General features: G+C 38.5%; 1 protein-coding gene across 6 annotated transcripts in view; it reads left to right on the forward strand.

Moving 5' to 3' along the window:
- RP1 (RP1 axonemal microtubule associated) overlaps positions 1 to 23,146 on the forward strand; it is a 376,321-nt gene that overhangs the window by 183,517 nt on the left and 169,658 nt on the right. The gene's annotated exons all lie outside the window — the stretch shown is intronic.

Genomic DNA, 23,146 nt, shown 5'->3' on the forward strand with positions numbered 1-23,146 from the left:
AGATTGTGATATACAGAACACTGAAGTAAGGTGTCCAGGGCAGACAACAAAGACTCTTGAGGTTTTGGGGATGAGCATGCCACATCTTGATTGCACATGACTTAACAAGAGCATTAGGTAGCACCTGTATATGAAGCAGGAGCTGAATGGAAAAGACACTGATAAGAGGAGCTGTGTAAAAAGTAAAATTAGGGCAATCGTTTTTTTAAAAATGTGTCCGACTGTACACATTAAATCAGTTCAATATCTACCTCCAGCACCAGGTGACATGAGTATGATCCTTGAAGGCTCAAGAGATAATTTTTGATCTTTTTTAAAAAAATCAGTAAAACATCTTAGTTTAAGGCAAGATTTTGGAAGTCTTCATGGTCTGTGATGTACTTACAGGTCAGTTCTTTTCTTTTCCCCCTCTATCTCCTAAATTCAAGGACACTAGCTTTCTACAGAGATCAAGAGCTTACTGCTATTTCTGTTTAAAATTCCAAGCCTGCTTGGGGGAAAATCATTGCATTGATAAGTTATTGCTGAAAGATTTGAAATTTTGGGCTGGCGCTGTGGCTCAGTGAATTAATGCCCTGGCCTGAAGCTCCACCATCCCGTATGGGTGCTGGTTCTAGTCCCAGCTGCTCCTCTTCCAATCCAGCTCTCTGCTATGGTCTGGTAAAGCAGTAGAAAATGGCCCAAGTCCTTGGGCCCCTGCACCCACATGGGACACCCGAAAGAAGCTCCTGGCTCCTGGCTTCAGATTGGTGCAGTTCCCACTGTTGCAGCCAATTGGGGAGTGAACCATCAAATGGAAGACCTCTCTCTCTCTAACTCTCCTCTCTGTATAACTCTGACTTTCAAATAAATAAATAAATCTTTAAAAAAAAGATTTGAAATTTTGAAGAGTCTGTACACAAAGACAGAGGTTCCTAAATACCCTGTTAATCAAAGAGATGTGTGCCACCATTCAGGCAAACAGTGGGTTACCTGATCACCAGATCAGCCAGGAAGGCAAACTGAGAAGGCAGACTGTGTTTCAATATCTACTGCATGGTCAAGGCTGAGTGAACTCTCTTGTGTCTTCTGTGACTACTTTTGCTTCAAACTCACACAGTAGCTACCAGGCCAGCAAACAGGAACAGCAGGTCTTTATCTAAAACTGACCCAAGTAAATGATCTTTTGACCCCCCCCCCCTTTTTTTTTTGACAGGCAGAGTGGACAGTGAGAGAGAGAGACAGAGAGAAAGGTCTTCCTTTGCCGTTGGTTCACCCTCTAATGGACGCCACGTCCAGTGCACTGCGGCCAGCACATTGCGCTGATCCGAAGCCAGGAGCCAGGTGCCTCTCCTGGTCTCCCATGGGGTGCAGGGCCCAAGCACTTGGGCCATCCTCCACTGCACTCCCGGGCCACAGCAGAGAGCTGGCCTGGAAGAGGGGCAACCGGGACAGAATCCAGTGCCCTGACTGGGACTAGAACCCAGTGTGCTGGCGCTGCAGGCAGAGGAGTAGCTATTGAGCTGGGGCGCCGGCCTTGACTCCTTTCTTGTAGTTATTAAAATATGAATCAGGGTTGAAGAGTTTACATTCTAAATTTAATGCTTTTAATTGTAGGGGAGAAAAAAATAATACCTTTTCCTCACCAATATGGTGAGGATACTAGCTAAGACCTCTGTAACAAAAGACAGTTTAACAATAGAAAAGTATATATATTTATTTAATGTAAGTATTACATGACACAAGTGTCCTTAGAAATGAAGACCCAAGGATTCAGGGAAAGCTTTGTATGTTTTTGGACAGTCATGTTGAGGGATGGAGAACAAAAGGTATGATCTAATTATAATAGATTATGAGGAACTTAGTAATGCCCATCTACTCAGACTCTTATTGAAGCTCTTATGCAATATTTTCTCCCTTTTTGGTCTTTAGGGAAGAAGAAGATTAGAGTATGACCTTCTTAGATTTCATGGCTTGTTTTAAGGAGGAAAAAGTCAGAGCATTCTGGTTTGTATGGCCTGCTTCAGAGGATAGGGGAGCAAGAAGAATCCCAGTTCTCTGGCCTGCTGCAGGAGAGAGTGGGCAGATGGTTACCAGAGAACTGCAAGGTTCTTGTCTTCGCACAAGAAAGAATTCAAGCCTGAGACGGAGAGTAAGTGGAAAGCAAATAGCAAGGTTTATTGGGGCAGGGACATCCGTCAGAACGGATGGGCCTGAGGGAGAGTGCCCAGTTGCTCAAACTGGGGGAGAGCGGGGTTACATGGTTAAGTAGAGACAGTACACCTGGCCAGGCCAGGCGGGTGGCTCAGCATAGAGGCAGAGGGCTGAGTGTGCCATCCGGTTGAGGCCGGGGCAGTTGAGGAGGGGATGGTCTTGCCTCCCCAACTTATTGGATGTAAATACTAAATATTCCTTTCTGAGTTTTCCCCTTGAAGTTATCAGACAGGAGGAAGCCTGGCTGGCGTCGCCCTGGGTTAGAGGAAGGATAGGCAGGACCCCCTGGAAGATCACGATCCGGGGCAGGGGCAGGATGTTTTGAAGTACAGATACTGGGCTGCACCTGGAAGGTTATCAGGCAGAAGGGGCGGGGACCCCCACCTGGCAGGTTATCTGGTAGAAGGGGCAGGGCAGGATGTTTCAAGTGCAGATACTGGGCTGCCCTTGAAAGGTTATGGGGATGACTTTGAGATGCATATGCTGGACCTAGATGTCAACTCTTTAGGCCTTTGTCACACACACATAAGCTCATATCCGACTTTCTACCTAACAGATGAGGTTTGTTTTTGTGTTTTTCTGAATTTTCTCCAGCTTAGTATACTGAGTGTACCAAGGTGCCGTATTTTGGGGTAGTTTCTTGTACTACATCCTAATAATTATACAAAGACCAGATCAATCCTATCCTGGATTTTCTTTGGAATTTACACTTTGATTGTGATTTCTCAGGCTGTCATGTCATGCAGGGGACAGAGAGACTGTGGCACCCCCCCCCCATGGCTTTGTTTTAAGCCCTTGCCTCCATGCATGAAAAAATTCAAGGAGTAGACATAAAGTGGAGCAGGGATGTAAGATTTATTTAAATATTAATCAAAGTACACAAATGGGAATGCAGGAAACCACAGGAGAAAAGGAGTATTTTAATTTATAAGATTGCAGGTAATACTTTAATAGGATAGGTGTGTGCTCAGTGTAGGGCCTAACTGAATCTTTAAAGGAGGTGCAGCTTGAGTTGGGACTGCATTTTACACAATGATTTCTAGGAGCATCATGTTGTCTGATGCTTTGTGGCTACAGAGCATGTGTTGGAATACAGGAATTACCATGGCATCTGATGCATGATGGGAAATGAGGTTCAGGTACATTATAGGTAGTGGGTGTGCTGAACCTGAAGCCATGTTAGATTGCTGTGGAAGGGGATGGAGTTTGCCAAGGAAGGGGGTGTAGTATGGGTGGTGCAGTCCTTAGCTCCCTCTTACTGGCTCTCTGCCTATATCACATAGACCTTGGGGTCAGTTATGTATTGTTCTCTGGATCTCATGCAGCCAGTTGTTTTGTGCATATCAGACCTGTGTTTGATTAATTAATAGAGGTCTGAAGGAACACTCTGAGTCTACATCCTGATAGTGTCTGCCAGTTAAATAACATTAATTTTTAGCCTTTACTCTGGGATTTTATAGAGAAGTACCACCATAGAAAATCATCATTTATATTTAAATTCTGTTACTTGCATTGTAGCATTTTCTTTATGTTACTGGAGGTGGCTGGAACAGGTTCTTGTCTTCCCTTAAGAAAAGAATTTCAGGTGTGTGACAGAGATAGGCAGTAGTCAAACTAACGATGTGTAATAAAGAGAATACACCTGGCAGGCTAGGTGGGCAACTTAGCAAAGAACCAAGGGCCCAGTCTGCATTCTCCCAGTCTGGAGTTTTTATAGGTATGGGCTCTTCTCCCCTCTCCCTTTTCTTCTGGTGTATTGCTGTGAAGAAGTTTTTCCAGGCACAGAATTCATAAAATTTCTCCTGGAACTTTATGAGCACAAGGTATTAGACCAAATAGCTCTTCTGACACCCAGGCTGGGAAGATTTTCCTAGTAAGTCTAGGCTGAGGGCTGGGACCCACCTACAAGGTTATCAGACAAGGGCAGGGCTTTTGATGTATAAATACCAGTCTGTGTCCAAGGCATGCTTCTGATTTCTTCCCTATTCCACCACGGGAACCTCCCCCAACTTTTTTTTTAATCCTTCAGCCACTCTCACATACATAGGCTAATGTCTACTTTTTAGCCAACATTTATTACTGTTTAATGATAAATGTATTATGTATTATCACTTGTTTAATTATCCATTGATTTGAGTGTATGGTTTTCATTTCTCCATCAGAAATTTTGGTACTGAGTCTTTTTAGTCGAAATACATGTGCGTTTTTTTTTTCTGCTCTTAAGAGATAGCATTGATGCATAAACATGAAGTATGTTATTTTTTCACTTTCACTGTATGTTACCAGGAATTTCTAGACTGGAATGACATTCCTCTCGAAAATAGAATGGTAACAATCTCATTAGTTACTCTAGTTTACATATGTTTAGAGGCTGTAGTAAGGCATGCTTGGGCCCTCCAAAGGGTTTTTTAAAGGATTTATTTATTTACTTGAAAAGCAGAGTTACAGAGAGGCAGAGGCAGAAGCAGAAGCAGAGGCAGAGAGAGAGAGAAAGAGAGAGAGAGAGAGAAAGTCTTCCATCCGCTGGTTCACTCCCTAGATGGCTGCAATGACTAGAGCTGTGCCAGTCTGAAGCCAGGAGCCAGGAGCTTCTTCCTGGTCTCCCACAAGGGTGTAGGGGCCATTTTTGTACTGCTTTTGCAGACCATAGCAGAGAGCTGGATCGGAAGTGGAGTAGCCGGGACACAAACTGGTGCCCATATGGGATGCTGGCACTGCAGGTGGCGGCTTCACCTGCTACACCACAGCAGCAGCCCAAATCCAAAGAGATTTAACACACATTCAAAGGTAAATGGTAATGTATGCTTATATTACTATGCTTTGCTATACTTTAAAAATCCAACAGTGTCACAGTCCTGTTAGTGACTGGACAAATGCTTATTGTAATAAATTGAATTGAATAAAAGCATTAATAGTTCCAATCTGTTTGCAACTATACATTTGAAAACACTTCTCCTCAGTACATCTACATTTGAGTCAAGTGATGCTGATCCTATAACAAACATTTCTATTTTTATTGCTAGAAAATTATTATCCTGTAGGAGTAAATCATTTAATAGATTTTGCTGTAGTAGAGATTCAAGTTAGCAACAAACAGCATGTGGGTCACTAGGGACAATTGTAAGGTTGTTAATTTAAAGAGAAAAAACAAGCCTCAGAACAACATGGGTGGAATGCAATAAGCATGAGTACAAAGATGTAGGAGTTGTAGGAAAAACAAGCTCAAGAGTCATCAGCATTTCAAAGACACTCACAGACACATCCTACACTAGTGGGATATGCATTTATGAGCAGTTTAGTGTGTAGAAACTGGGAAAGATTCTCTCACTGTAGATTTATCCAGTTTGACTTAACTCAAAATATTTCTACACGTGCAAATAATTTTAAAATAGTAATTTATATTTGTAAGAAGTTGAGATATGAAAGCATATGGACAGATTAGGTGTACACCATGCTAGACCAATAGGTTGCAAAGTATAAAATTTGGTAAAATTGAAATCAAGCGCCTATACAAGTGTCCATCTGTAAACCAGAGTCAAGATATCACCAGAAACCAGTTTCTGACCCTAAGCTCAAAGTGTTCTTGCCCTTCATTTAGGATTGCGAATTAACCACTAATTAAAAAGAATTCACAAAATTGAAGGAATGTTGCAATTGGCCCAGAAAACTTTTCTAGTAATTAATATCTGGCGTCTTGCTTTGGGGAATTCTGGCCCAGGGCAGGAAGTAACTTCCACTTGCATGTAGCCCTTAGACTGACTGAAGTACCCTTGGCCATCATAAAATTCCCTGAAAAGCACAGTATTACTAACCAATCAAAGGCAGGCCACGGACACCACTGATTAGCCAGGAACTTGGACAAAATCTGAACATGTACCTCTCAGCCCCAAATTCAGTCTACAAGCATCTTCACACATAAGCTCTCAGGGAATCTAGGAATTAAGTGATAGCTGCCCGGCTTCTTGCTTTGCTCTTTGCAATAAATGCCTACTTTCTTCTGTCATGCATTTGTCAGTGATTGGCTTTCTGCATACTGGGCAAGCAGATCCAGGTTTGGGTATTCTATAACAACTTCTCCAACTAGTTTGGGGAGTTGTTTTGTAACAAAATGTCTTACTCAGTTTTATGTAAATAATTATATCATGTTTTACCTAAAATTCTAAAGAAAACTGATTTAATGATATTTAATGAAAATAGCTACCATGCAGGATGAATTATTTTGTTTGAATTATCTAGAACATGGTCTTCTACGTCACTGTAGACTGCAGTCTGTGGATTAGCTTTGATCTTTACAGCATGAAAGAGATTTGAAGAATATACAAACAGCCATAAAGACAGACAAAAAAAATCCCCCATCCTCACCCTGCAGGAGCAAATAAATTTTAAGAAAGGAATAAACTCTCAAGTGATTCATCTTAGAAACAAAAAAGCTGATGAATAGCATTAATAATACTCCAGTGGATGTGGCATAGGACAGTGAGGGCTGTCTGGTACCATGGTCCTTGACATAACTTGAAGAAAGAATTCAGGAGTGAGTCTGAGAATAGCAAGTGGCAAGAATTTTGTTGAGAAAATAAATACACCCACTACACAGAGTGGGGGCTACTTAAAGGGAATTGCTCCATCTGTGAATTGGGTTTAACGTCCAGGTCATTTAATGAAAGTGAAAGTATATTCTACAAAGGGGGAGGGATCATAGTTTTTATGAATTCATAATAATACATTAGGATACTAAATTACACATCTTACCAGCCTCCAGGACATGAAACACTGAACCATAAAAAAGAGCAAAACAGAATGGTAGTAGCTAGATTCTAGGATATCTGTATCTACTTCCGAGAAAAACCTTGAATATTCCTCTCTTTTTTTTTTTTTGTGGATGTATTTTATTTTATTTTTTTTGTATTTTTTTAACTTTTATTTAATGAATATAAATTTCCAAAGTATGACTTATGGATTACAATGGCTTCCCCCCCATACCGTCCCTCCCACCCACAACCCTCCCCTTTCCCACTCCCTCTCCCCTTCCATTCACATCAAGATTCATTTTCGATTCTCTTTATATACAGAAGATCAGCTTAGTATACATTAAGTAAGGATTTCAACAGTTTGCTCCCACACAGAAACATAAAGTGAAAAATAATAGATGATTTTTTTAAATGATGATGAAATCAGATCAGACCTATTGTCATGTTTAATCCCAGTGAGAGTCAAGTTGGGAATTGATAATTTCTTTTTTTTTTTTTTTTACAGAAGATCAGTTTAGTATGCATTAAGTAAAGATTTCAACAGTTTGCACCCCCATAGAAACACAAAGTGAAATATATTGTTTGAGTACTCATTATAGCATTAAATCTCAATGTACAGCACATTAAGGACAGAGATCCTACATGAGGAGTAAGTGCACAGTGACTCCTGTTGTTGACTTAACAATTTGACACTCCTGTCTATGGCATCAGTAATCTCCCTATGCTCCAGTCATGAGTTTCCAAGGCTATGGAAGCCCTCTGAGTTCTCCGACTCTTATCTTGTTTAGACAAGGTCATAGTCAAAGTGGAGGTTCTCTCCTCCCTTCAGAGAAAGGTACCTCCTTCTTTGAAGACCTGTTCTTTCCACTGGGATCTCACTCACAGAGATCTTTTGCCAGAGTGTCTTGGCTTTCCATACCTGAAATACTCTCATGGGCTTTTCAGCCAGATCCGAATGCCTTTAGGGCTGATTCTGAGGCCAGAGTGCTATTTAGGACATCTGCCATTCTATGAGTCTGCTGAGTATCTCACTTCCCATGTTGGATCACTCTCCCCTTTATTTATTCCATCAGTTAGTGTTAGCAGGTACTAGACTTGTTTATGTGCTCCCTTTGACTCTTAGTCCTTTCATTATGATCAATTGTGAACTGAAATTGATCACTTGGAATAGTGAGATGGCATTGGTACATGCCACCTTGATGGGATTGAATTGGAATCCCCTGGTATGTTTCTAACTCTACCATTTGGGGCAAGTCAGCTTGAGCATATTTATTAGAATATACATCCCCTTTCATTAACCAACCTATATGATATTAAAACACAGTACAGATATAGAACCACTCCCCTCATAGTGAGCCCAGGCTCTGAGTATGGAGTATGTACTTTTGCTTTCTCAATAAAATTCTTTGCTGTTTGCTATTCTGTAATCTCCAACTCAGTCATGAATTCCTTCTTAAGGAAAGTGAAGAATTTGGGTACCAGGCAGAGAGCCCTTGATATCCAGCACCAAAATCTGTCTCTTCTGAGCCTCCAGAAGCAATTGAACTAACTTGAATGGCATTACTGGTTTGCTAGTGTTCTCTAGATCACTGTTATGTGCATACTTTTCCCCTCCAATAATACTTGAAAAATGATATTTTAACCATTAAATATCATTAGTGAAAAGAATGAAAGTAAAATTTAATATAATTAAATTTCACAACAGTAAACATTTAGAGCTTCTTCTACTTCCTCTTTCTTCATTTAAAAATCTCTGCTTCAACCCTACCCCAAATACAAACTAATTTAAGGGATATAAATGGGAAATAAAATATATGGCTTCTGGTTTTTTTTTTTTTTTTTTTGGACAGGCAGAGTGGACAGTGAGAGAGAGAGACAGAGAGAAAGGTCTTCCTTTTTGCCGTTGGTTCACCCTCCAATGGCCGCCGCTGCAGCCGGCGCACCGCGCTGATCTGATGGCAGGAGCCAGGAGCCAGGTGCTTTTCCTGGTCTCCCGTGGGGTGCAGGGCCCAAGCACCTGGGCCATCCTCCACTGCACTCCCTGGCCATAGCAGAGAGCTGGCCTGGAAGAGGGGCAACCGGGACAGAATCCGGCGCCCCGACCGGGACTAGAACCCGGTGTGCCAGCGCCGCAAGGTGGAGGATTAGCCTATTGAGCCACGGCGCCGGCGGGTTCTGGGTTTTTAACAAGAAATACTGACTAGACAAAGCCATGTGTGAATATGTAATGCAAGTTAATGCTCATTTCCCTCCATTGGGCTCCTTTTCAGAAAATTAACTCCTAGTTGACCATTGTGATATATTTTTTAAAGCTTATATGTTTATTTGAAAGGTACAGTTACACAGAGAGAGAAGGAATGACAGAAAGATCTTCCATCTGCTGGTTCACTCCTTAAATAGCCACAACAGCCAGGACTGAGCCAGGCCAAAGCCAGGAGCCATGTGCTTCTTCTGGGTCTCCCACTTAGAAACAGGGGCCCAGGCACTTTTTTGAGCACGTACCAACTGTCAGGTCTTACTGTGGAATTCTTGACATTTTAATAAATAAGGAGGCACGTTTCTAACTCCCTCTCTTATTCCCACTCTTATATTTAACAGGGATCACTTTTCAGTTAAAATTTAAAAATCTAAGAATAATTGTGTATTAATTACAGAGTTCAACCAATAGCAATAGAACAAAAAAAAAATACTAAAAGGGATAAAGTATTACATTGTACATCAACAGTCAGGGCTATGCTGATCAAGTCACTGTTTCTCATAGTGTCCATTTCACTTCAACAGGTTTCCCCTTTGGTGCTCAGATAGTTGCCGCCGATCAGGGAGAACGTATGATATTTGTCCCTTTGGGACTGGCTTAATTCACTCAGCATAATGTTTTCCAGATTCCTCCATCTTGTTGCAAATGACCGGATTTCATTGTTTTTGACTGCTGTATAGTATTCTATAGAGTACATTCCCATAATTTCTTTATCCAGTCTACTGTTGATGGGCGTTTGGGATGGTTCCAGGTCTTAGCTATTGTAAATTGAGCTGCAATAAACATTGAGGTGCAGAAAGCTTTTTTGTTTGCCAATTTAATTTCCTTTGGGTAAATTCCAAGGAGTGGGATGGCTGGGTTGTATGGTAGGGTTATATTGAGGTTTCTGAGGAATCTCCAGACTGACTTCCATAGTGGCATAACCAGTTTGCATTCCCACCAACAGTGGGTTAGTGTCCCTTTTTCCCCACATCCTCTCCAGCATCTATTGTGGGTGGATTTCTGAATGTGAGCCATTCTAACTGGGGTGAGGTGAAACCTCATTGTGGTTTTGATTTGCATTTCCCTGATTGGAGTGATCTTGAGCATTTTTTCGTGTGTCTGTTGGCCGTTTGGATTTCCTCTTTTGAAAAATGTCTATTGAGGTCCTTGGCCCATCTCTTAAGTGGGTTGTTTGTTTTGATGTTGTGGAGTTTCTTGATTTCTTTGTAGATTCTGGTTATTAATCCTTTATCTGTTGCATAGTTTGCAAAATATTTTTTCCCATTCTGTCGGTTGCCTCTTCACTTTCCTGACTGTTTCTTTTGAAGTACAGAAACTTCTCAATTTGATGCAATCCCAAATGTTAATTTTGGCTTTGACTGCCTGTGCTTCTGGGGTCTTTTCCAAGAAGTCTTTTCTGGTACCTATATCTTGCAGGGTTTCTCCAATGTTCTCTAATAATTTGATTGTGTCAAGTCGTAGATTTAAGTCTTTAATCCATGTTGAATGGATTTTTGTGTAAGATGTAAGGTAGGGGTCTTGCTTCATGATTCTGCACGTGGAAATCCAATTTTCCCAACACCATTTATTGAATAGACTGTCCTTGCTCCAGGGATTGGTTTTGGATCCTTGATCAAATATAAGTTGGCTGTAGATGTTTGGATTGATTTCTGGTGTTTCAATTCTGTTCCATTGGTCTATCCATCTGTTTCTGTACCAGTACCATGCTGTTTTGATTACAACTGCCCTGTAGTATGTCCTGAAATCTGGTATTGTGATGCCTCCGGCTTTGTTTTTGTTGTACAAGATTGCTTTAGCTATTCGAGGTCTCCTGTGTCTCCATATAAATTTCAGCATCATTTTTTCCAGATCTGAGAAGAAGGTCTTCGGTATCCTGATTGGTATTGCATTGAATCTGTAAATTGCTTTTGGGAGAATGGAGATTTTGATGATATTGATTCTTCCAATCCATGAGCATGGAAGATTTTTCCATTTATTGGTATCCTCTTCTATTTCTTTCTTTAAAGTTTTGTAATTTTCATCGTAGAGATCTTTAACGTCCTTGGTTAAGTTTATTCCAAGGTATTTGATTGTTTTTGTAGCTATTGTGAATGGGATTGATCTTAGAAGTTCTTCCTCAGCCATGGCATTGCGTGTGTATACAAAGGCTGTTGATTTTTGTGCATTGATTTTATACCCTGCTACTTTGTCAAACTCTTCTATGAGTTCCAATAGTCTCTTAGTAGAGTTCTTTGGATCCTCTAAGTAAAGAATCATATCATCTGCAAAGAGGGATAGTTTGAGTTCTTCCTTCCGATTTGTATCCCTTTAATTTCTTTTTCTTGCCTAATAGGTCTGGCTAGAACTTCCAGAACTATATTGAATAGCAGTGGTGAGAGTGGGCATCCCTGTCTGGTACCAGATCTCAGTGGAAATGCTTCCAACTTTTCCCCCATTCAATAGGATGTTGGCCATGGGTTTTTCATAAATTCTTTGATTGTATTGAGGAATGTTCCTTCCAAACCCAGTTTGCTTAGAGTTTTCATCATGAAAGGGTGTTGTAATTTTATCAAATGCTTTCTCTGCATCTATGGAGATAATCATATGGTTTTTCTTCTGCAGTCTGGTAATGTGGTGCATCACATTGATTGATTTGCGAATATTGAACCATCCCTGCGTACCAGGATAAATCCCACTTGGTCTGGGTGGATGATTTTTCTGATGTGTTGTTGCATTCTATTGGCCAGTATTTATCGAGTATTTTTGCATCTATGTTCATCAGAGATATTGGTCTGTAATTTTCTTTCAATGTTGCATCTTTTTCCGGCTTAGGAATTAAGGTGATGCTGGCTTCATAGAAAGAATTTGGGAGGATTTCCTCTTTTTCAATTGTTCTGAATAGGTTGAGAAGAATTGGAGTTAGTTCTTTAAATGTTTGATAGAATTCAGCAACAAATCCATCTGGTCCTGGGCTTTTCTTTGTTGGGAGGGCCTTTATTACTGTTTCAATTTCTGACACAGTTATGGGTCTGTTTAGGTTTTCGATGTCTTCCTGGTTCAATTTAGGTAGGTTGCATGTGTCCAGGAACCTATCCATTTCTGATAGATTTCCTTGTTTGCTGGCATACAAGTCCTTGTAGTAATTTCTGATGATTCTTTTCATTTCTGTAGTGTCTGTTGTTACATTTCCTGTTTCATCTCTGATTTTATTGATTTGGGTCTTTTCTCTTCTTTTTTTTTTGTTAGTTGAGCCAATGATGTGTTAATTTTTTTTTTTTATTTTTTCAAAAAACCAGCTCCTCGTTTTGCTGTTTTTTTGTAATTTTTTTTGATTCAATCCTGTTGATTTCTTCTCTGATCTTAATTATTTTTCTTCTCCTACTAGATTTGGGTCTGGTTTGCTGCAGTTTTTCTAGATCCTTGAGATGCATTGAAGGCTCATTTATTTGGTGCCTGTCCAATTTTTTGATGTAGGCACCTATTGCTATAAAATTTCCTCTTAACACTGGTTTTGCTGTATCCCATAAGTTTTGATATGTTGTACTGTTGTCCTCATTTACTTCCAGAAAGTTTTTGATTTCTCTTTTGATTTCTTCTATGACCCAGTTGAACAGGCATTTTTCAAGTGAGGAGATTCAAATGGCCAACAGACACCTGAAAAATGCTCAGAATCACTAGCCATTAGGGAAATGCAAATCAAAACCACAATGAGATTTCACCTTACTCCTGTTAGGATGGCTTTCTTACAGAAATCAACAACCATTGAAGGCTGATGAGGATGTGGAGAAAAAGCTACCATAATCCACTGTTGGTGGGAATGTGAACTGGTGCAGCCACTGTGGAAGACAGTGTGGAGATACCTTAGAAATCTGAATATAGACCTATCATATTACCCAGCAATCCCACTCCTGGGATTTTACCCAAGCAAAAATAAATCAGCATATGAAAGAGTTATCTGTACCCCCATGTTTATAGTGGCTCAATTCATGATAGCTATGATAGGGAATCAACCCAGATGTTCCTTAACTGATGACTGGAGAAAGGAATTTTAGTTTATATACTCTATAGGGTACCATTGAGCTGTAAAAAAAAAGAAAGAAAGAAAAGAAATCTTGTCTTTTGCAACAATGGATAGGGCTGGAAACTATTACACTTAGTGCAATAAGGCACTCCCAAAAAGACAGGTATCATATGTTTTCCCTGATCTGGGGTAACTAGTAGAGTACCTAAAATGTAATGTATTGGACTGAAATGGACATTTTCAGATTTGATGATTGTTTATAGCTCTTATCTCTTCTGTTGAGGAACAGTGGTTTTTTTTTTTTTTTTTTTTTTTTCCTCTTCCTTATTCTATTTCTTGAACTCTACTTAGTGGAAGGTTAGCATTGTGAGCATAAAGTATATGAAAATAGAACTTTGTAAAGTTAAGAGTGGGAGAGGGAGGTGGAAGAAGTGTTGGAGTATGGTCAGGAATGAGTGTAGGGTGGGAAAATATCACTGTGTTCCTATATCTATATATATGAAATACATGGAACTTGTATACCTTAAATAAAATTTTTAAAAAGAGTGAGAGGCCAAAGAGTGGTTGTCTAGTTGTGTCTAATAAAAAATGATTTTTCTTACCTGCCATGTCAGGTCATTCAAGGCTCCTCAGCAGGGATAGTCTAAAGGCCCCTAGTCCTTGCTCATCTCAGCCATTATGGTATGGAATACTCCACGTCCCCTTTGAGACTCCAGGCAACCGCAATTCCAGTGAACTTCCTGTTGGTAGATAGTGCTTCCCTCTTCCCCATAGCTGAAGGTGGTAGTTTTTCCAATGCCTCAACTGTTGATTTTGGTAGACAGTCTTGTTAAGCCAGAGTGGTGCTCCAGCCTACTACATGGAACCCAAGTGAGAGACTTGTGGCCCCAGTGAACTGAAGCAAAGAGAAGAAAAAAAGAAAAGATAGTGGTTGTTGGCAGATGGATAGACTCACAAGACTCATAAGAAGAAAGATCAAATGAGATGAGCACATTTTGATTTGTTTTGGAGTTATCTCTAATCTCCTGGTTGACTCTCGAAGAAAGATAGCACCAGACAGTGAGGGCTTACTGACTGGTACCCAGGTTTTTGACTTTGCCTCAGGAAAGAATTCATGAGTGAATCAGAGAATAGCAAATAGCAAGCAGCAAGCATTTCAATGCATGTTCACTCAGAGGACTGACCCTATCTCTGTAGTGTATTTTACCACTATATGAATTGTTTAATGAAAGGGGATATATATATATATATATATACACACACACACATATATATAAGAATATATATATTCTAATAGAGGTGAGGGATATTCTTTTTTTTTTCTTGGAAGTACAGATTTCTTGTAATCTAGTGGCTATGCTTTTTTGCTCCTTTTATTGTCTGCTCTTCTCTGTCATTGTGGCTGGTAGGTATGAAATTTCACGTGGTAATGTATTGCAATGAGCTGCATATCAACCTAGGTCAGCTTTGCCCCCCCTAAACAGGTAGAAACCTGGGCCAAATTGCAAGTCTGTCTGTCTCCAGAGCCACAAAAGTAACCAATGCTGTATCCTGCAGACCTTGAGATAACAGGAGCTACTCCCAGGTGACTCAATCACTCCTTCTGTTTCCATGATTCAATTTGAGCAGAGTGAATGAGTCAGAAGAAATTTCCCAAGAATGGTGTATTTTAGATGTAATAATTCTATTTTACTTTTTGTTATCAAAGAATAAGGGAAGGTTAATTCATAAGCAAAATGTGAACTTAGAAATTCACAAAATAAAAATTTTCTTAAAGCTGACAGTTATTGCGTTTTCTACTGAAAGGCAGAAACTGCTTGTTATAAGTCCTACAGTAGCTATAGCAAGGAATGTACTCTGCCCTCAGGAAACTTGGAAGTTAAAGAGGAAAAGGACAATGTGAACAGATAATTACACCACAATGTGAACAGTACATCAGAGGTAGATACTAAGTTGGTAAGCAAAGAGATGTGTCTGTGAAAGTGTTTTCAATTACATGAGTCATGGTCACTTAGACCTGAAATCTTTAAAGAAAAATGACAGATTTTCATTAAGGTATCTGTTGTAAGCTTGGGTGATTGTGGGTTGAAAATGATATTAAAGTTCATAAATCCTGCCTCTGTGTATAAGATAGGCTAGTTTATGGATAACCTAAAGTTTAGAAGAATAAGTATGAGGTTACTATAATGAAATACAATTTGGCTTACAAGCCCTGAAGTTTACCTGAAGTGCAACCATGGTTCTAGCATTTTACAATCTATTTAATTCAGTTGATTGATTTTTCCTTCAAATTAAAGCTTGCATATCTTGGTTTCTATCCAGTTCAAAGATTAGTCACTTATAGGTTAATAATAATGAATGAGGGTTTTATTCATTCATTCACTCATTCTCCTTATTTAATTCTTGATTATATCTGAATGCAAAAACTTTTTTTAAAAAGTTATCAAGATAGTACACTGGACAAACACTGTTCTTCAGGCCCACATGTTTCTCTACTGTGGTGTGATTAATTTTGTTTGTCTTTGGAAAAATCTATCATCTATAATAGCAAATGAGACCTGATACTGTAGCCTTAAACATTTAAACATTTGGTATAACATGAGGCTTGAGACTCCTAAATAGGCTTTGGTCACATGGGTCAAGACTCTGTACCCAACTTGTAATTAGTCTAGCCCTCTCCCTTGTCACTAGATCTCTTAGTACTGAGTCTGCCATTGAGGCATGGGGTAACTCTACATTCCTTAATGTTTCTGTATGCACTGTGGTGAGTTAGGAAGCTATATCTGTGTCATATTTTCAGACTTCTTCCTCAGATGATTTATGTCCATCTTCTGTATAGTCCCACGATACAGCAATATTATGCTAAACAATGGGATACTCTAACTAGAATTTATGAATATGCTGGGACAGACACTCAAATCCTAAGTTTCACACCTTCAAATATGTGAATGTTTCTCCTGCCATATATACCAAGGATAATCTCCAAATAAGGACTTCCATTTCTGTCTTCTAGTTTGTTTACCCCAGGACCCTACTCCTAGCACCAGATGTGCTTTACTTCTTGTGGCGTGGAAGTTTCTTCTATGTCATATACAGTATCCATATTTTCAACGGCTTCCTCATATAAACTCTATGATGTCCAGTCTTCCAGGGCTAACTCTAAATTTAGGAATTTCAATTTTGGAATTTCTTTTGGCAGTATTTTATGTCTCCATAAATAAAGGAAGAAATAGAATAAGACATGAAAAATACAAAAATGTTTCATGTTCATTGTTGAGAAGACTTAAAATCATCAAAATGTCCATGCTACCAAAAGCAATTTATATATTCAGTGTGATCCCAATAAGATACCAACAACATTCTTCTCAGATCTATATAAATTAATGCTAAAATTCATTTTGTAAACACAAGAGATTCCGAATAGCTAAATCAATCTTTTTTTTTTTCTTTAACTACATGTTTTATTTATTTATTTATTTTTTTTTATTTTTATTTATTTTTATTTTTTTTAATCTTTTATTTAATGAATATAAATTTCCAAAGTACGACTCATGGGTTACAATGGCTTCCCCCCCCATACCGTCCCTCCCACCAACAACCCTCCCCTTTCCCACTCCCTCTCCCCTTCCATTCACATCAAGATTCATTTTCGTAAATCAATCTTAAATAACAAAAGCAAAGCCAGAGACTTCACAATACCAGATTTCAAGACATACTACAGGGCAATTGTAGTCAAAATAATGTGGTACTGGCACAAAAATAGACATGTAGACTAATGAAACAGAATAGAAACTCCAGAAATTAACACACACATCTACAACCAATTTTTTTCAAAGGAGGTAAAATCAATCTCTGGAGAAAAGATAGTGTGTTCAACAGATGGTGCTAAGAAAATTGGATCTTTGTGTGCAGAAGTATTAAACAAGACCCCTAACTTACACCTCATATAAAGATCAACTCAAAATGGATCAAGGATCTAAATCTATGACCTGATGCTATCAAATTACTAGAGGAGAGCATTGGGGAAAGTCTGCAAGACACTGGCATAGGCAAATGCTTTTTGGAAAAAATCTCAGAAGCACAGGCAACCAAAACAAAAATAGACAAATGGGATTAACATCAGGCTAAGAAACTTCTGTACTGCAAAAGAAACAAAGTGAAGAGGCCACTGACAAACTGGGAGAGGATATTTGCAAACTATGCAAATGATAAAGAATAACTTCCACTTTGACCATGGCCTTGTCTAAATATGATCAGAGTCGGTGAACTCAGGGGGCTTCCATAGCCTTGGCAGCTCATGACAAGAGCCTAGGGTGATTACTGATGCCATAAACAAGAGTGTCAATTTGTTAAGTCAACAACAGGAGTCACTGTGCACTTACTCCTCATGTAAGATCTCTGTCCTTAGTGTGCTGTACATTGAGATTTAATGCTATAACTAGTACTCAATGCTATAACTATAACTCACTTTATGTTTCTGTGTGGGAGCAAACTGTTGAAATCTTTACTTAATGTATGCTAAACTGATCTTCTGTATATAAAGAGACTTGAAAATGAATCTTGATGTGAATGGAAGTGGAGAGGGAGTGGGAAAGGGGAGGGTAGCGGGTGGGAGGGACGTTATGTCGGGGGGGGAGCCATTGTAATCCATAAGCTGTATTTTGGAAATTTATATTCATTAAATAAAAGTAAAGAAAGATAAAGATATTAAAATGATTTGACATATATATTTATAGATGCAGGTAAGAATGCATCAAAAAGTCATCAGAAAAAATGAATTAAAAGATAAGTATTTTTTACAAAAAATTTTGAAAAAAAAAGAAATCTATACAGTAAAAAAAAAAATCACAGTGAGGTTTCACCTCACCCTGGTTAGAATGTTTCTCATACAGAAATAAACAAACAACAAAGGCTGATGAGGATGTGGGGGGAAAGATACCCCAATTCACTGTTGGTGCGAATGTAAACTAGTATAGCCACTGTGGAATGGAGATACTTTAGAAAGCTGAAAATATATATTCCAAATGACACAGCTATCTCACACTTGGGAATTTACCCAAGAGAAATGAAATCAGCATATGAAAGAGTTATTTGTACCCCCATGTTTATAGCAGCTCAATTCACAATAGCTAGGATATGGAATCAACCCAGATGTCTCTCAAAGAATGAAATCTTTTCTTTTGCAACAAAATGGATGAAATTACAACCATTATACTTAGTGAAATAAACCAGTTCCCATAAAGACAAATGTCATATATTTTCCCTGATCTAATAGAGTGACAAAAGTAGAGTGTATAGGAGTGAAAATGACATTTTGAAATTTGATGATTGTTTATAACCCTTGTCTCTACTGTTGAAGAACAGTGTTTTTTCCTTTTTACTATTTGTTGAACTCTTTACTTAGTGTAAAGTTAATCCTATGAGTATAAAGTAAACTGAAAGTAGATCACTTGAAAAATATTAAGAAAAACCTTCTTAGTGCAAATGAAAACACTTTTCTTTCATTTATTTATTTGCTACAGAGTTCTTGAAGCCCTTCTATTTGGAAACAAAGCTGAGCAAAGATTTATTTGTTCTAGGCTAGATTTTACTTACCTAAGGCACATGATCATTCTTGATCTAGGAGTTAAGAGATCCTTGGGACAATTATCAATAAGAAAATATTAGTTTGATAAGTCAAAAATAGTATCTTTATTTCAATTAGTTGTTGTAGTTATCTAGTTATGAGATGAGGTCTGGGAAGTAGTAATAAAACTGAAGTGTCTGAGCCAAGTTTGATAAATATTTTTATGGAATATTTAGTAATAGTGGATGATTGAATATTGGTATAAAACAAAATGAAAACAATAGTGAATAGATGGTAACTTTCTCATCTTCATAAAGCACATCTATAACTTTCTCACCTCATTAAAATATCCACAACACACTTACATATAAAATAATACTTAATGGGTGAGAAACTAGATGCTTTACCCCTCAGATTAGGAACAAAGCAAGGATGCCCCCTCATACTACTCCTACTGAAAATTTTACTGTAGTCATAGCTAGTGTAATAAAATAGGAGAAGGAAGTAAAATGAATATATGTTGGGAAAGAAGAAATAAAAAACTTATCTTTTTTTACAGGTAATATTATTATGAAGGAAATACCAAAGAGTCAGCAGAAATTAAACTAATAAATGATTATAATGATTATAACAAGGTCATAGTGCAATTGCTTTCTTTTTTTTTTTTTTTTGACAGGCAGAGTGGACAGTGAAAGAGAGACAGAGAGAGAGAGGTCTTCCTTTTGCCGTTGGTTCACCCTCCAATGGCCGCCATGGCTGGCGCGCTGCGGCCGCTGCACTTGTGCTGATCCGAAGGCGGGAGCCAGGTGCTTATCCTGGTCTCCCATGCGGGTGCAGGGCCCAAGCACTTGGGCCATCCTCCACTGCACTCCCTGGCCACAGCAGAGAGCTGGACTGGAAGAGGGGCAACCGGGACAGAATCCAGCACCCTGACCGGGACTAGAACCCAGTGTGCCGGCGCCACAAGGCGGAGGATTAGCCTATTCAGCCACGGCGCCGGCTTGCAATTGCTTTCTTATACTAGTAAATAACAATTGAATTTTGATGTTAAAAACACCAGCTACATCACAAAAAATAAGGTGTGAATTTCACAAAATATGTGCAAAATGCTTATATAGAAATATATGAAACTCTGATGAAAGAAATTAAAGAAAATCTTTAAAAAAAGAACAGATAGTCCATGTTTATGGATTTGGATACTCAAGCCTAGTGTCAGCTCTTACCCACATATTTTCAATATAATAGCAACAAACTATTTTATAGATATTTATAAACTGGTCATAAGTCTCTATGAAAAGCAAAGGTTCAAGAATATCTCAAAAAACAATGAAAAGAAACAAAATCAGAGGACTGGCCAAACTCAATTTCAAGACTTACTGTGTTGGCCAGTGCCACAGCTAACTAGGCTAATCCTCCGCCTTGCGGCGCCGGCACACCGGGTTCTAGTTCCAGTCAGGGTGCCGGATTTTGTCCTGGTTGCCCCTCTTCCAGGCCAGCTCTCTGCTGTGGCCAGGGAGTGCAGTGGAGGATGGCCCAAGTCCTTGGGCCCTGCACCCCGTAGGAGAACAGGATAAGTACCTGGCTCCAGCTATCAGATCAGTGCGGTGCGCTGGCCGCAGCGCACCAGCCTCGGCGGCCATTGGAGGGTGAACCAACGGCAAAGGAAGACCTTTCTCTCTGTCTGTCTCTCTCATTGTCCACTCTGCCTGTCAAAAAAAAAAAATAAATAAATAAATAAATAAAAATAAAAAAAGAAAAAAGAAAAACAAAGACTTACTGTGAGGCTGTAGTGATTAAGACAGAGTGGTATTGAAAGAAAAGATGCAAGAATTAATAGGATAGAATACAGAGCTTGGAAATGGACCCTCAAAAGTAGAGTCAACTGATACTTGGCAAAAGAATAAAGACAATGTCTACATACAAAAACGATTCTAGATACACATCATATGCTTTCACAAAATTGAATGTAAATGTTTATAGCAGCTTTTTCCATAATCACCTGAAATAGGGAATCACCAAGATGTGCTTTACTAGCTGAATGGATATTCTGGGGTATACCCATACAGTGAAATATTGTTTAGCAATTAAAAGTAATGAGCTATAAGCCATGAAAACATATTGAAGTAACTTTAACAATTCATATTACTAAATGTAAGAAGCCAGTGTGAAAAGGCTGCATATTATACAATTCCAATTATATGACATTCTGAAAAATGCAAAACTAAGGAAAATAAAGTCAGTAGTGGTTGCTAGAGATTAGATAAGAATGAAGAGAGGATGAATAAGAGACATAGTGGATTTGTGTGCCACTGTATTGGGAGACACTAGACATTATGCATTTGACAAAATCTATAGGACTATATAGCACATAGAGTGAATCTTAACATATGTAGATAAACATTGTTCAGAAGTCTCAGGAAAGAATGCAGATGGTGACAAAAGTCATTCATATGAAAGAACTGAGAAGAGGATTATGAGAATAGGTACTGACCTATCTCTGTAAGTAAAGGGAGTCAGTAAGACTAAAGGCAAAAGGGAATTGCATACTGTACTCTAGACGATGAAGTTGTTTCTCATGGGGGTGTATGTTAACAATTCTGACCTGTACTGAAAATTTTCAAGGACTGAAAAACAAGGAAAGTCTGGGAAACTGCCATAGCAAAGAGGAGCCTAAGGAGACATGATTGTTACATGAATGTGATACCCTTAATAAGATCCTGGACAGACAGATAAAGACATTTGATAAAAATTAAGGAAACCTAAATAAAGTATAGGCTAATACTAATGTATCAGCATTGGGTCATTAATTGTAACAAACATATTGTATGAATGTATGATGGTAATAATAAGGAAAATTGAGTGTAGACATTTAAATGGGAACTCTGTACTGAATTTTTCTGTAAATCCAAAACTTCTAAAAAGTAAGTTTTACTAAAGAAAAATAAATGGAATCTCCAAGACTACATGAGGAGGTAGAATGCAGAACAAAGGTCATGTTAATAGTTATTAGAAAACAAAAAAGGGATGCATAACTAGCTAATTGGGTAAATATGGGATTTTTCTGTTGGAGAGGTATTAGAAAGACATTCAAGAAATGTCTTGAAGGCAGTTTAACATATGTTCATAAAATCCATCAGTAATCCCTGTGATCTGAGTTAAAGCCCAAACTCCCTGGGTGGCATACAAACTGAACCTACTTTTCTGCTCTTACCTTCTCTCTGGTGTTCATCAATGTCAGCAAGCTTATTCATCTACATATCATGCTGCCTGCTGCCTCTCTGCCTTTGTTCATTCCCTAGGTTCACCCCCAGCTCAGCTTTCTTTCCTTAGCTTGGTGTTATTTAATACTTACTTCACCTTCTCCAGGAAGTCTTTCCTGATTCTCCTGAATTCGGTGCCTTTTTTCTTCTTTCCCCACACCCCAGGAGTCTGGCTGTATCCTATTGGACTTATTGTCAACTACATGTGTAGTTGTCTCCTGTACTTGACCATAAATGAATCAAGGCCAGAGTCTTACTGTATCCATAATGAGAACTAGAGATAAAAGTTGCTTAATTTATATTTATAAAATGAGAAAGAGAAACAGGCATGATTCTTACCTACAAGAATCTCATATTTGAATGGAAATTAGGATATAATTTTCCGTTATAGAAAGATAGTTTTCTAAATTTCTATCAGTTTTCTAAAATAATAGCTTCTAATGAAAATTTTAGTTTGTTATCAAAAAATTCATTTTCTAGAACTGTGAAATATTATAAGAAAACTTTTGCACAATGGAAGATGAAATATTTTCCAATATTTGATTATTAATATCCTAAAAAAGGGAAAGGTGATTTTAATGATCTGATAAGTATAAGGCTTACTCCTAAGCACCTAATTACTGAATGTTTTGCCAAATGCTGTGTGTAATTTGTGTATGGAAACTTGGTTTATATTTAAGTGTAAATGGATTTATGATAAAGAAGTACATTTTTTCCTCTTCCCTCATTTTACAGTCATGCACTGAATGATATCTTGTCAATGACAGGCTACATATGTGATAGCAGTACCATTAGATCACAATGACGTGGAGAAATTCCTATTACCCAGTGATATCAGAGCTGTTGTAGCACATTGTGCTACACCCAGGTTTATGGCGAGCTGTCTTAAACACACCTGCACTGTCAGTGATATAAAAGCATAGTACATACAGTATGTCCAATACATAATACTTGAGAATGATAATAAATGATTGCTGTTGATGTATGTATTTGCTATACTATTGTTAAGTATACTACTGATGAAGAAAAACTTACTTTAAAGTACTGAACTGTGTTATGCCAGATGCAGCCTCATATATCTCATGTTTACTGCATCTATCGATTGCATCATTTTCTCTT

This window comes from Oryctolagus cuniculus, chromosome 6 (genome assembly GCF_051225735.1).
Source record: "Oryctolagus cuniculus isolate XC-2025 breed Fujian yellow rabbit chromosome 6, ASM5122573v1, whole genome shotgun sequence".
Lineage (NCBI taxonomy): Eukaryota > Metazoa > Chordata > Mammalia > Lagomorpha > Leporidae > Oryctolagus > Oryctolagus cuniculus.